General features: G+C 37.2%; 1 pseudogene; it reads right to left on the bottom strand.

The window, feature by feature from the left end:
• The window catches only part of LOC124885793, a 66,919-nt pseudogene that overhangs the window by 46,724 nt on the left and 3,780 nt on the right, over positions 1–16,415 (bottom strand).

Here is a 16,415-nt window from a genome sequence, read left to right as displayed (position 1 = left end):
ATCAATAGTGTGTAGCGTGCCACATCTATGAGCAAGAGGCTACAAGATATTTTAGGAAAAAATCATCTCTTTCATTCAGAATATAACGTACTTATAATTGTCTCCCTCAGCTATTAATTCATTCTCTCTTATTTCAAAAAATACCTCCCCGAAGAGCTAATTCTCGTAGGAATGATAACGAGCAAACTCAGTCTGTTGATCCCTTGAATAAGACTGTGTCTCATGCTGAGTTTTGGGTGGCCTTTCAGGCGTTAGCCCAAGCAGTCACTGCAAATTTCTAGGCCAATAACTAGGTCGCAGTTTCACATCAGTAGGGAGGTGACTTAGCTACTTCTAGGATCCGTGATTTCATACGGATGAATCTACCAGAGTTTTATGGGTATAAGGCTGGTGAGGACCCACATTATATCTTGAGAAGGTGAGAATGATCACCTAAGTCATGCACATTTCTGAGGAATAGAGTGTGGAGCTGGCATATTATCATCTGAAAGGCATTGCTTATGACTGGGTTTTTGCATGAAGTAAGAATCAAGGGGAAAATGTCTCCCCTATTACTTAGCAGGTGTTCTAGGATGCATTCTTTGACAAGTTCTTATCGTTAGAGATGAGGGAAGTGAAGATAGAAGAGTTTATGAACTTGATATAGGGCTCCATAACTGTTAAGGAGTACTGCCTCAAGTTCAACCAGTTAGCCAAGTATGCTCCTGACTTGGTAGCTGACACCCGATCTAGTATGAGTAAGTTAGTAACCGGTGTGTCTGGTTTGGTGCTAAAAGAGTGTAGGACTACGATACTCAATAGGGATATAGATCTATCCAGGTTGATGATGCATGCTCAACAGATTGAGACATATAAGATAAGGGAGAGAGATAAAGTAAGGGGAAATAAGAGGGCTAGATAAGAGCAGTTTGAGCATGGACAAACTAAATCCCATGAAGGGAACCGACCCCAGTTTCAGGATCCTTCATCTATGCCATCACCTTCATCAGCTAGTACTCCAGCACTTAGAAATAGGCAGGAATAAAAAAATAGGCCTTCTATGTCCAGGTCCCAGAATAGTGTAAGTAACAAACCTCGTTATCCTCCATGTACTAAGTATGGTAGGGACCATCCCGGTGAGTGCTTAGCCTATCAGAGAGGTTGTTTTGGTGGTGGCAAGATAGGCCATAGACTTAGACAGTGCCCACATGCTAGGCAGGGGAGCAGAGATGTTTAACCTCAGACTCAGACTACCAGTGCACCAGCTCCTTTAGCCCGTCCAGCCCCTCCTCAGGGTGCTTCATCCAATACGGCTGGCGGACAGCTCCAGAATAGATTCTATGCCTTACCATCCTATTAGGAACAGGAAGATTCTCCCGATGTTGTTACTGGTATGCTCCGTGCCTTTCACTTTGATGTTTATGTGCTGTTGAAACCTGGGTCAAGTTTCTCTTATGTGACCCCATTAGTTGCTATGGATTTTGAAATGAGTCCCGTAAAGATTCCCGAGGCTTTTCTGGTTTTTACTCCAGTAGGTGAGTCAGTTGTTGCTAAGCAAGTGTATGAAAAATGTCCTGTCACTATCCTTCATAAAGTCATATTTGCTAATTTGATAGAGTTGGAGATGGGGGATTTCGATATAATTCTGGGTATGGATTGTCTTCACTCTTGTTATGCATCTATAGATTGTCATACCCGTATGGTTAAGTTTCATTTTCCTAATGAGCTAGTCTTTGAGTGGTCCAAAAAAGTTTAGTATCTCCCAAGATTCACTTTATATCCTATCTCAAAGCTAGAAAGTTAATATCCAAGGTTGTATCTACCATCTAGTTAGAGTTAAGGACACTAAGTCTGAAATTTCGACCATTCAGTCAGTCAGTATAGTTAATAAGTTTCTGATGTCTTTCCAGAAGATCTCCCAGGGGTACCGCGTGATAGAGAGATAGAATTTGAGATTGACCTTCTTCCTGATACACAACCTATTTCTATTCCTCCATGCCGTATGGAACCTGCAGAGCTTAAGAAGTTGAAAGATCAACTCAAAGATTTTCTAGACAAAGGTTTCATAAGGCCCAATATTTCTCGTTGGGGCGCACCCATCCTATTCGTGCAGAAAAGAGATGGTTCTTTACATATGTGCATTGACTATCATCAGCTTAATAAGGTCACAGTCAACAATAAGTACCCTCTTCCTAGAATTGATGACTTGTTTGATCAATTACAAGGTGTAAGTTATTTCTCCAAGATGGACCTTAGATTCGGCTATCATCAGCTTAAAGTGAGGGAATGTGATATTCCAAAGACAGCCTTTCGAACCCACTATGGTCACTTTGAATTTCTAGTTATGTCTATCAGGCTAACCAATGCTCCAGTAGCTTCCATAGACCTCATAAATTGAGTGTTCAGACAGTATCTTGATATGTTTGTCATAGTGTTCATAGATGATATCTTTGTGTACTCCCGTACTGAGAATGACCATGCGGATCATCTTATAATTGTCTTGCAAACTCTTAGAGATCATCAATTATTCGCCAAATTTAGAAAGTGCGAATTTTGGCTAAGGTCAGTAGCCTTTCTCGATCATATTATTTCAGTGAAGGCATTAGAGTTGATCCCCAAAAAACAGAAGCTATAAGAAATTGGCCTAGACCTATGTCTTCATCAGATATTAGAAGTTTCTTAGGTCTAGCGGGCTACTACAGCCGTTTTGTTGAAGGTTTCTCTTCTATTGCGTCCCCCATGGCCCGGTTGACCCAAAAGAAAGTTAAGTTCCTTTGGTCAGATTCTTGTGAGAAAAGTTTTCAAGAGTTAAGGACTTGACTCACCTCAGCCCCTGTGTTGACTTTGCCTGATGGTATGAATGGTTTTATGGTGTATTGTGATGCCTCGAGAGTTGGTTTGGATTGTGTGTTGATGCATGGAGGTAAGGTTATAGCCTATGCCTCTAGACAGTTGAAGCTGCATGAAAATAATTACCCAACCTATGATCTTGAATTAGCTGTTGTGGTTTTTGCTTTGAAAATCTGGAGACACTATCTGTATGGTGTTCATGTCGAGGTGTTTACGAACCATAAAAGCTTGCAGTATCTATTTTCTTAGAGGGAGTTAAATCTTCATCAGAGGAGATGGTTAGAGTTACCAAAAGATTATGATATAAGCATGTTGTATCATCCGGGCAAGGCCAATGTAGTGAAATATGCCCTTAATAGATTGTCTATGGGCAGTGTTGCTCATGTAAAGAAAGATAAAAAAGAGTTATCTCGAGAAGTGCATCATTTAGATAGATTGGGTGTTAGGTTGCTTGATTCAGCTGAGGGGAATATTTGGGTTCAGAGTGGTTCTGAATCCTCTTTAGTTTCAGAAGTGAAGGAGAAGCAAGACATAGATACTAGTTTGGTCAAACTGAAGCAGTCAGTTAAGGACCAAAAGGTAGAGTTTTCTCCCAAGGGGGAGATGGTGTGTTGTGATGTCAGAATAGATTGTGTGTTTAGTGTGTTGGTGATTTAAGGCAGAGAATTATGGCTGAGATGCATGGTGTGTGGTATTCCATTCATCCCGGTGCTACCAAGATGTAACGTAACTTACGGGGAATCTATTGGTGGAGTGGCATGAAGAAGGATATAGCAAGATTTTTGGAAAAGTGTGCAGCGTGCCAACAGGTTAAGGTAGAGCACCACAGACTTGGCGGTAAGTTGCAAGAGTTTGGTATACCCACTTGGAAGTGGAAAGAAGTGAATATGGATTTCGTGACTCGTTTACCTCTTTCGCGTCATAATCATGATTCTATTTGGGTTGTTGTAGATAGGTTGACTAAGTCCGCGCATTTCCTGCCAGTGCATACATCTTATACAGCCGAGGATTATGCTAAATTGTATATCCGGGAGTTAGTCAGGTTGCATGGAGTTCCCTTGTCCATTAGGTACTCAGTTCACTTCGTAGTTTTGGAAAGCTTTCCATAAGGGTCTTGGTACCCAAGTTCATTTGAGTTTCGCTTTTCATCCGTAGATAGATGGTCAGGCTGAGAGGACCATTCATACTTCAGAAGATATGTTGAGGTCCTGTGCACTTGATTTCAAAGGTAGTTGGGGTGAGCATTTTCCACTGATTGAGTTTGCATAAAACAATAGTTATCACTCTAGCATCCAGATGGCACCATTTGAGGCTTTGTATGGTAGAAGATATAGATCACCCATAGGTTGGTTCGAAGTGGGTGAATCTGATATGATTGGACTTAATGCAGTGTTTGAGGCTATGGAGAAAGTTAAGTTGATTATAGAGAGGTTAAAGACATCCCAAAGTCGTCAGAAGTCATATGCAGACGTGAGAAGAAGAGATCTTGAGTTTGAGGTGGGTGATTTGGTGTACTTGAAGATTTCACCCATGAAAAGGGTGAAAAGGTTTGGGAAAAAAGGGAAGCTTAGTCCCCGTTATGTTGGCCCTTATAGAGTTTTAAGCCTTGTTGGGAAAGTAGCCTATGAGGTGAAGTTGCCCAAAGAGTTGTCAGTTGTTCATCCTATCTTTCATGTCTCCATGCTTAAGAAGCACATTGGTGATTCTACTGTAGTAGATCCTTCAGAGACTCAGATATCCAGACTAATCTTTTATTTGATGAGATTTCGATTGAGATCCTAGATTACCAGGTCCATAGACTAAGGAACAAAGAAGTTCCCTTGGTCAAAGTTTTATGGCAGAATCATTGAGTTGAGGGCACTACTTGGGAAGAGGAAGCAGATATGCGAGCCAAGAGAGTTTAGATCAAGACGAAGGTATTATTCTTCCTTAATTTAGTTCCTTTCTAATGAAATTCAGCTATGTATTTATTCCTGTGAAAGCTCTTGCACTTCCCGGAGTATTCAAAAGAATAGAAAGATTTAAAACCAGTTTAGACATTTGTTTCAGTTGTGCATCCTTAGTTCCTCGGTATCTTAATCTAACTAGCGACATTCGAGGATGAATGTTTCCAAGGGGGAGATATTGTAAGACCCCATAAAGTTTCCTTGTAGTCTAAGCCTTTAGAGCATGTCAAGTGAAGCCTTTTTCCATCTCTAAAACATTTAGGAATGAATTCTAAAGTGAGTAGTGTTTCAATCAGATAGAGTTTTCCTAATTTTGACTTTTTATCGCGTGGGAAATTGAATTAGGTTTCCAATGATACCAATTTTGTCCAAATCCGATATCGGGGTGAGAAGTTTGGTCATTTTACTAAAAGCTGTCGGAACCGCCTAGGTGCGACGGGCAGGTTGACGGACCGTCGAGCTTGCGATGGACCGTAGCCCAAATCGTCACAACCAAGGCAGTGACTCCCTCTTCTGGTCCAAATGCAACAGCCAGGACGACAGACCATCAAGCTAGAAACGGACCATCGCTAAGACCGTCGCAACGAGGGAGTGTTGCCTTTTTCTGACCAACGTACGACGGACGATCCTACAAGCCGTCAGACTAGCGATGGACCATCACTCCGACCGTCGCAGATCCTATTCAGTATTTTTAAGCCATTTTTAAAAGGACTTTTGGTCTTTTGCCACCCTTTTAACACTTAGATATATTCAGAACGAAGCAAATAACTTCATATCGATCAAAAACATCAAGGCCTAGGGTTTTCTCCCTCAAGAGCAAACTCAATACCTTCTCCAAGAACTTTAAGATTCCACCATAAATTCTGCAAATTGAGTTGAGATTCAAAGTTTTCTAGCCAAAATCTTCAAGAAACCTCACTCAAGAGTACGAAAAAGAGTCTCAAGCAAGCTTGTTCATCTACAAATCATAATCTACGGTATGTGGGGTTTGAACAAGGACACTCGTTTTGTCCTTGTTCCCAAAAGTTGTTTTAATTACAAAGATATATGGTTTTACATGTTTTCTTATGAAATTGAAGTATAGGTTTATGCCCTATGTTATTATTTCTTAAGATTATGATATTTCCCATGTTCTGAAAATTGAATTATAGGAGTATGTTGATGTTATAATGCATATTGCTGAAATTTTTCAGATTTTGAGATGATTTATGAATATTTATGATATCAAGTATGAATTTTGAGATGTTTTAACATAAGATTGACATATGGGTCATTAATCCCTATTTGAGATTATGATTTTGAGAACTTTTGTGCTATAAGCACCCACGATTTGAGTATTTTAAGATTATTGAGAAAGCTTTGACCTTGACGGTCATAGTAGCTTTGAGATTCACTTTACTAAATGAGATTACAGATTTTATAGTTGGGTTCTTTATGAACCATGAGATTATTTTAAAAGTGTATTTACTATGAAATGAGCGTAGCTAACTAAAGGCAGTAGTATTAGCACCGAGTTGGGTAAGTTACTACGGTTTCATACCCCAGAACTACGTGCCACCATAGGATTGAGATTTATGGGCTCGAGGCCGAGATAGTGATCACTGAGTTGAGGTTATACCCCCTGGAAAGAGTATGAAGCCTCTCCCTAACGTGAGGTTTCTTCCTTAGGAGGACAAGACGTTGGACTCCATGTAGATTGCATGGTGTATGTCGGTTAAGAGAACCTCCCTAATAGCAAGATTTTTCAGAGTGGTTTCTTAAAGTAAAATTTTCCCAAGAAGAAAGTAGTTTTTCCTATTTGTAAGAGTAAGTAATCAGTTTCTAAAGTAAGTATGTTCCTTGAGATGAGATTTATACTATATGTTCCATTATTCATAATTTACGAGATATGCATTTTGAGATCATTCGAGCTATGTGAGTCAATTATATTAGCATGCATGATTTCTGTAAAGATTGATGATATTATTATTTTAAGTATCGCATACACCCCATACACTCAGTACATCCTCAAAGTACTGATCCATATATACGTATGTATGATGCATTGTCTCATAATGTAGGTTCAGGTGCTCAGTCTCAGCAGTGTCAGTGATCTCTGAGTACCTTGATCTACACCTCCATAGTTGATAAGTCCTCATGGTTTGAGGACCTATTTTTCCATGATTTTAGTCTTCATAGTAGTTGGGTTATTTCTTTTCAGTTAATTATGAGTCAGTTGGGGATCTGTCTCAATGGCTCTCTAGTTCTTGAGTAGTAGAGGCTTTGTCGGACTAGACTATCAGTGGTATTTTAGACTTTTCAGCATGTTGCTATTCAGACAATATTCTTTTGTTATTTCAGTTGAGATATGTTATAACAGTGCCATTGTTTTGCTTTATCCATCTTAAAAGTAAGTGTCAGGAGTAGTAATAGGCTCAAAGGGTTAGCTTAGGGCTACTTGTAGCCTTAAGCACCGTGTGACGTCTCGGAATGAGATTTTGGGGCGTTACACCAACACAACGGTCAACAAATTCACCAAAAATAATATAGATACACTAACCTAGGTGAGTCAACACTATTCATTCCATGATCAATCTATAAAGGAAGTTATTTATGAAGATTACTCACTAATAAGATACTCGGGCTTAATCAATTACAATCAACCAAGAAATATGGGATGAAACACAGGAGAATGCACATATATACGAGTATATCTCATACTACAACCATGGATATACATTTATATCTCTTATCAAGCCTCAGCCATACTCCACATCTCATAATTTCCAACCTTCAAATGGGTATAAGGTGATATAAGACAATGTAGTGAGATAAAATGAATGCTCAAACACAGTATCGCAAACAAGGTTTTTTGACGGCAATAAAATACAATACAAAAGTAAATGTGAATATAGTATCAAACAAAACCAAGGAATGTAATGCAATGCAAATGATGCAATATGATGGAATGATGATGATAAATGGTGAATATTATCGCATGACTTTCTGTGTATACCCACTAAGCTCACAACTATCAGGAAGGACTATGGGGGTTTTCAACCCATATACTATATTTCATATCTTAATGTCAATCTTAACTCTCCCCTGCGGCTCATGTTCACAAAAAAGGTTTTTATAAAAGTATCTCATTTTCTTACAAAATCAGAATGTCTTAGTTGTATTAATGTCTCATAAATATGCATGCATGAAATGAGGATGTAATTCTCATAATCAATCAGTGTGAAGATCAAAATCCCTTCAATACATGTATAAGTTAGCTCATAATCAACTCAATGTATCAGTAATTCATGATTTTAGTTTCCACTTGGCACCACCAGAATAAATAGTCATGTAGTCATCAATATTATCATCTCCAATTCCTTGGGCATCACTATAAGGATAATGCAATTAAATGCTCTAAGAATCCTACAATGTTAAGTAAAGTCACCACTCAGCGACACAATTACCTATAAGGCATTCTAATGCGGTGATAGGCCTATGATGATAAGTCAAGTCCCCACTCGGATGACATAACAATAAATAAAGAATTTAATGCACAAACATGACTAATAACATCAAGTCAAGCCCTCCACTAGAGCATCTCAATAACATAACCTCTCAAATCAACAAGAAATGTGTTTATAAGCCCCCACTCGGACACACAATCATAAATTGCTACTCAAGTCCACATATATATTCATATAATCCCCACATGGACAACATATCCTAGAGGTACTTACAAATAGAAAAATTAACTAGGATAGACATTTATCTTAACATAATCCATCAAAGGCTCTGGTACGCATAGAGATGCTCGCTATATCAACTAAGAGGGACTCTTAATCTTAAACAAAATGCAAAAATACATACAAACAAGCATACAACACATAAACACTTTGAAAAAAATCAAGGTACATCTAAACTTACCTTAAATAAAGATTCATAAATCTAAAATCGTCCAAAGCCTCAACCTGAAACTTGACTCCCTCGAATCAACACCAATGCATTCAATCTAAACAAATATGTCATCTACAAGTCAAAATAAAGATAATGATACCCATATTAATTCTATTTAAAATAGGTTCAAAACGAGTTCGAAAAATAAGTCCAAAATAAAATTGGTAAAATCAGAATTTTATTTAAGAATAATGTTCCTCATATGAAGAGTAGTTTATAGTTGAAAACTCGTGTGAAATCGAGTAGAAATTGAACCTTGAATCAAAGAAAAACTCATTTAACAATTTACCAGGCAACCCTTCCCCCTAAAAAACACATTTAAATCATAGTTTAAAGTTGTTTAAAGGTGAAATTATTATAGAATGTTGGAATAAGGATTTGGGAACTTACCCACAGAAGAAATCATGAAAATCCCTTCAAAATCACCTTAACACGAGTTCTAGAATTCCAAAATAGAGAAAATATGATTTGGAGTTGAAAAAAGGGTGTTTGATCTGTCCAAGTCATTGGCCTTCATGAACACGGTTCCTTGGTCGCGATTGCGAGGTTGTCCGATCCAGACCTTCGCGAATACTGACCTCTGACAGTGAACATGAAGAATAAATGGCACAACCCTTGGAGAATATGAGACTCTGGCTGTGAATGCAAAGGTAGGGACAATGGAGCTCCGCGAACGTGAAGAGAAATGGATTATGCACCAGATGACAGCTGAAAACCAGCAAAGGCAAAAGTCAAAACACTCCGAACGGATCTTAGGAATTTGTTTGGGAACCTACAAAAACAAACCAATAATTGCTAATTTTGATGTTCCAGACTCAATGGTGATGCTGGATTTTTTAAAAAGAATCATTTTTACAAAATTAACCCCTCGGGACCCTTTTACTATTTTGCAAACGAATAGACGAAATGAGATATAAAGGTCTCAAAATTGAACCAACCCCTCTACTTACCTAAATTTGACATTCCGAATCTATTGATGTCGTCAAAATTTGTCATTCGACACTAGGATCAAAAAATGTTGAATGAAGTCAACTATTAGCTATTAAAGCCTCAAAATAACATCAAACCCTCTCAAAATCTTTACGAAAGCTTTGGGAGCTGTGTCAACCATCCCCACACCCAATAATCTACATATAGCAATTACAGAGAAGGGTAGAATACTTAAAACACTGAAATTTCTAAATTTCACTATGAGGATCATTACAGTAAAGCTAAGAATTCAAGTATAAAAAGGATAGGGGGATAAAGAATCCCGTTACAAACTTCTATATGATTGAAAAAACCTATTAGCTATTTGATCAATAAAATAAAGCTATATTGTGATAACAAAAGTTGCGATTCGTATTCAAAAGGGTTATAACTTGTCCTTAACTGAGTATGTAAAATAAGGTAGTGTTAGAGTTTAGTTTTTATCTTTTTGTCCTTTTTTCTTAAAAGAAAGAAAAGTTTATATTCACCTGCTTAATATCTTTTTCGTAGAAAATAATAGAAAGAAGCTTGTTATGAACAGACAGAAATAAGCGATATGATAAGCAAAAGAAAAAACAAGATGAACACACAGATTTATGTGAAAATCCTTGACAAGAAAAACTACAGGTAGAGAAATTTCACTATAATGGATGGAAAATACAATGAGGAGAATGACATATTTTAAAATGTCCAAAATGACCCACTAAACGTACTTATATAACACCACAGACCTCATGAAAAATCACAAACCTAGGTCGCACCATGAACTTTTCAGGGCCTAATCAACAGAATTTGGGTCAAAAACTCTAACAATATCCACCTTGACACAAATTCTAATTTAGAACTCAAATATGCTTTGAGAAAACTCCCTACCTCTTCCCCAAAAGCCCCTAAGGGTACATGTTAACTACTGACACCAACCAAGTCCAAGCAATGATCAAACCTGGCACTTGGTAGTGTCTTGGTCATCATATCAGTGGGTTTATCATGGGTACTAACCTTGCTTACCACAATATCACCACGAGTAATAATTTCACGCACAAAATGATACCGAACATCGATGTGCTTTGTCCTCTCGTGAAACATCTAATTTTTTGTAAGGAAGATAGCACTCTTATTAGTGTAAAAGATCATAGTAATTTGTAAGTCTTTGCTAAGTTCACCGAACAGACCCTTCAACCAAATAGCTTCCTTGCAAGCCTCTGTAATAGCCATGTACTCTGGCTCAATAGTTGACAAAGCAACTGTAGTATGTAAAGTAGTTTTCCAACTAATAGCACAACCACCAATGGTGAAAACATAGATTGTAAGGGATCTTTTTTTATCAAGTTCTCCTGTAAAATAAGAATTAACATACCCAATCACACCATCTCTATTTCGCTCAAACTGCAAACAAACATCAGTAGATCCATGCAAGTATCTGAAAATTCACTGAATTGCTTTCCAATGTTCTTTACCAAGATTTTCCATGTATCTGCTAACTACATTGACTTCATACAATAATCTGGTTAGGAGCACACCATCTCATACATAAGAGACCTAATCAAACTAGAGTATGGAACTCGAGATATATAGTCACGCTCATCATCTATCTTTGGAGATAATGTGGTCGAGAGTTTGAAATGAGCTGCCAATGGAGTACTAATAGGTTTGGCATTTTGCATATTGAACCTATGAAGCACTTTCTCAATATACCTTTTCTGACTCAAGTATAACTTACACTTTTCTCTATTACTCAGAATTTCCATGCCAAGGATCTATTTTACTACTCCTAAATCCTTCATCTCAAACTCCTTACTGAGTTGGGCTTTGACTTTTCTTATCTCTCTCATATCCTTTGTTGTAATCAATATATCATCAATATACAAGAGAAGATACACGAATGAACCATCACTTACCTCCTTAAAATAGACACAGCTATCATAACTACTCCTCTTAAACATATGAGAAGTCATAAAAGAGTCAAACCTCTTATACCATTGTCTGGGCGACAATTTTAAGCCATAAAGAGACTTTTTCAGCAAGCATACATAGTCCTCCTTTACTGAGACTACAAAACCCTCTAGTTGTTACATATCGATGTCCTCCTGAAGTTCTCCATGTAAGAATGCAGTCTTTACATCCAACTGCTCAAGCTTAAGATTGTGCATGGCCACAATTCCAAGAAAGGCTCGAATCCAACTATGATTTACAATTAAAAAAACAAATTTGTGAAGTCAACACCTGAAACTTACCTATAACCTTTAGCAACAAGTCATATCTAGTATCTTCAACTGCTGATGTTTCTTTTTTCTTTTTAAATACCTACTTGCAAGGGACAACACAACTTTCTTATCTTTAGACAGTCTCACCAAATCCCATACTATTCTTATGAAGTGATTCCATCTCCTCCTGCATAGAAATCATCCATCGTCCAGAATTATCACAACTAACTGTCTCTGAGTAAGAAGAAAGTTCTTTACCGGAATTAATACCTTCTGCTACATTTAATACATAAGCAACCAAATCAGCTTCATCATACTTCTGAGGAGGTCCAATATCTCTCCTAGGCTTGTCTTTAGTAATAGAATACTCTGCACCACTGGTAGTGAAGAAAAAACAGTATCACTCTGTATCTCTAGGCTAGACTAAGAAGTAGGCACTGGTGTAGACTCTGCTCTAATCTGCAATTCAATATGGGTGCTTGACTTTTGCTGATTCATGTCACTAGGCTCATCTGGGGGTGAAACACTAGATTCGGAGGAAGCACGAAGCATGGCAGTTTCATCGAACACAACATCCCTACTAATTATAACTTTTCTATATTCGGAGGAAGCACGAAGCATGGCAGTTTCATCGAACACAACATCCTTACTAATTATAACTTTTCTATATTCTGGACACCAAAGCTTATAGCCTTTAACACCAGACTTATAACCCATAAATAAGCATTTAATAGATCTAGGTTCTAACTTCCCATTATCAACATAAGCATAAGAAGGACATCCAAATATCTTCAAATCAGAATAACTGGCAGGAGTACCGGACCATACCTTTTGTGGAGTCTTTTTGTCAATCGTAACTGAAAGAAAATGGTTAATAAGAAGACAAGTTATGGAAGCAGATTCGGCCTAAAAAGATTTGGGTAAACCAACATTAGAGAACATATAACGCACCTTCTCCATTATAGTCATATTCATTCATTCGGCCACACCATTCTGCTGCGGAGTATGATGAACTGTTAAGTGTCTCACAATTCTTTCTAACTTGCATATAACATTAAATTCATTAGAACAGAACTCTAAACCATTATCAGTTCGAAGGCATTTTACCTGCTTCCTTGTTTGCTTTTCAATAATAGTCTTCCACTCTTTGAAAATAGGCAACATATCATTCTTTTGCTTCAGGAAGAACACCCAAACTTTTCTGTAATAGTCATCAATAATAGTCAATATGTAATTGGCACTTCCTCTAGAAGGTACTCTAGAAAGACCCCAGAGATCAGAATGAATGTAATCAAGTGTGCCTTTAGTTGAGTGGATACCTTTAGTGAATCTAACTCTCTTCTGCTTCCCAAAAATGTAGTGCTCACAAAACTCTAATTTGATAATACTCTGGCCATCAAGAAGTCCTTTCCTACGTAGTTCAGCCATCCCATTTTCACTCATATATCCAAGGCACATATGCCAAAGTTTAGCAACATCACTATCTGATGGAGTGTTTATCTTTCCCTTCATCACAACAAGAGCACTTTTACAAACCTTCAGGACTCGACCTTCACCAGTGTACTTATATCCATTCAAATCAAGGGTACTCAAGGAAACAAGATTTCTTTTCAGGTCTGGGATATACCGTACATCACCAAGTTTCCTCAAAACCCGATCAAACATCTTGATCCTGGTTATTCTAATACCAGCTATCTTACAGGGTGTGTTATTTCCCATCAACACAGCACCTTTAGAGGACAAATCCTAATTGTGTCACATATGAAACGTGCAAGTTGAATCAAGAATCCAATCCTCACAGAGTTTGGAATTACCATTAGAACCTACCAAGAGTTCTCCATCACTACCACTATCTTCAACAAAATTGGCTTTACCGAACTTCTTTGGTTGGTTTCCTTTTTGTTTTGAGGCTTCTCTTTTACTTTTATTCTGTAACTTATAACACTCAGATTTGATATGGCCCTTCTTATTATAGTAATTACAGGGTTTGTTTCTGTTTCTAGATTTTGATCTATTCCTATCATCACCTTCAGAGTTCCTCTTATAAGTCCTTCCTTGAACAATAAGACCATCTCTTTGGGTCACCGACCCATTCATAAGATATTTTATCTTCTCCTTAGAGAACAATGCATCATAGACTTCATCTAGGGTTAGGGTATCACGACTTTATAAAATTATATCTCTAAAGTTCGAGTATGACGCAGACAGCAAACACAATAAAATCAACCCTAGATTTTTCTGATCGTACTTAGCCTTCTTTAAATCAAAGACGATTACCTTAAAGACATATAAGTGACCCTACAAAGACACACCCTCAGACATACGATAGGAATAAAATTGATGTTTGAGATGAAACATACTAGTTAAGCTCTTTGTCATACATAATGATTCCAGTTTCAACCACAACGCAGTGGCAATGGACTCCTTCAAAACAACTTGTAGAATATAATTGGATAAATGAAGGTGGAGGTTGATCTGAGACAAATCCTTTTGATCCTTACATTGTATATCGTCCTCTGTCCATGATAAGGGCATCTTATCAAACCCTAATAGAGCATTGTCCAAATCTATTTGCGCGAGCACAACCCGTATCTTAACCTACCATAACAAAAATCTGGTATTGTAGTCCAACAACGGAATATCATACTTCATGGTTGCCATTCTTAAGAAAACAATTGATCGCTCTGATACCAGTTTGTTATGAATGGACAGCAATAAGCGATATGATAAGCAAAAGGAAAAATAAGATGAACACACAGATTTACGTAGGAACCCTTGATGAGAAAAACTAAGGGCAGAGGCAAAGAAATTTCACTATAATAGATGGAGAACATAACAAGGAGAATAACATATTTAAAATGTCCAAAACGACCCACTAAACGCACTTATATAGCCCTATCCCTCCGCTACCACCACAGATCCCATGAAAAATCACAAACATGGATCGTACCGTGAACTTTTCCGGGCCGGATCAACAGAATTTGGTTCACAAACTCTAACAAAGCTTATAACAATAAAGAAATTGGATGCATCATCTTTGATCCAACAAGTTAGTATGTTTTTTTCATGGAAGCAAGCTGGACAATATACTAAGGGAATAAGCTTAAGAGTGTACTATGTTGCTATGATATATATCATAGTCTTGGATATTCAATAAATGTAACATTGTACAAAGTTTTGATATGTCAATATTACTATTTGATCAACTTGATAGTATGAAACATGTTTGCCCACTCAATTTTTATGTATAGAGACATATAACACACTAACAATGTCAGACATATGCATCCATGCTCAGCACGAACACGGACCGTCTAGTAATAGCACAAAATACTTTTTTGTGTAGATCAAATAATTTCACCATGTTCATGAGATTATCTTGCCTTAAATATTATTAGTACATAATGAGCCTGCTATCTATCCTAAAAGAGCACCTAATAACCAATTTTTATTCTTATATATAAATGAAGAGTTTTGGTACTACTATTTTGTCTTTTAGTGCCTACTTGCTATTACTATTATTATTATTACTAGATAGGTATGCCCGTGCTTTGCACGAGCCCAACGCATAATTTTACTATGAAACTAATATAATAATTAAGTTACATATAAAGATCAATATAAACTAACTGCAGCATGCAGCATATCACTATCGTGGACATATCATAAGATTACAACTATGAAAATATCATATTACTGGATGCTATACGACATTCACATATCATATTAATTGTTGCTTTTATACATTGGTAATTACAAATAGCAAATTGCATTTTTTCTGTATAAAGTTGAACTTTACATAATCAGATAGAACCTACGTATATAACAGAAATAGTAGTCGTGATATAAAAAAAATAAGTTACAATTCTAGCATTAAATAAGCTACTTCTTCATACCGAGACTGCCTTTTGTGGAACAAAGATTACATACATTGTTGCATTGTTACCTTATGAACACTGTCGTTATGTTCATAAACCGGGATTAAATAGTTTTTAGTTTAAATACACAAAGTGCAGCAAATTTCTCAAGATGAAACAACACAAGGTTCTTGTGGTGCAAAATGGGTAAGGTACGCATCAGCCAACATTTGACCTAATTTAACTTGAGCCTCTGTGGTTAAATGAAGATTATTTTCCCTCAGCTGCAATCCCCTGGCATCAACACATACAACATTTAGAAGATCAATCGCCTTATGAGCTTCTCGAATCTTTTCAATATACCTCTCATCTCCTGATGCAATTGCAACCTGTAGGATAAAGCATTTCAGTTAACGAACACACAAAAATGTTCAGCTACTTTGGTCCATGAAATTCCTAACTACAATTGCCTAAGTCCTTGAAAAGTGTCATATGCATCAAGCAGATTTGAGCGAAAATGTTCAACTACTTTGGTCCATGAAATTCCTAACTACAATTTCCAAAGTTCACGAAAAGTGTCAACATGCATCAAGCAGGTTTGAAGTGGCCTCGCAATTTCATGTAACACCTTTTATGATTTTCTAGCCTAGTCAGTTCTGTCTCACAACAACTGC

This window comes from Capsicum annuum, chromosome 7, assembly GCF_002878395.1.
Source record: "Capsicum annuum cultivar UCD-10X-F1 chromosome 7, UCD10Xv1.1, whole genome shotgun sequence".
Lineage (NCBI taxonomy): Eukaryota > Viridiplantae > Streptophyta > Magnoliopsida > Solanales > Solanaceae > Capsicum > Capsicum annuum.
Note: the sequence above shows the minus strand (reverse complement) of the source record. Positions and strands in the feature narration are given on the sequence as shown.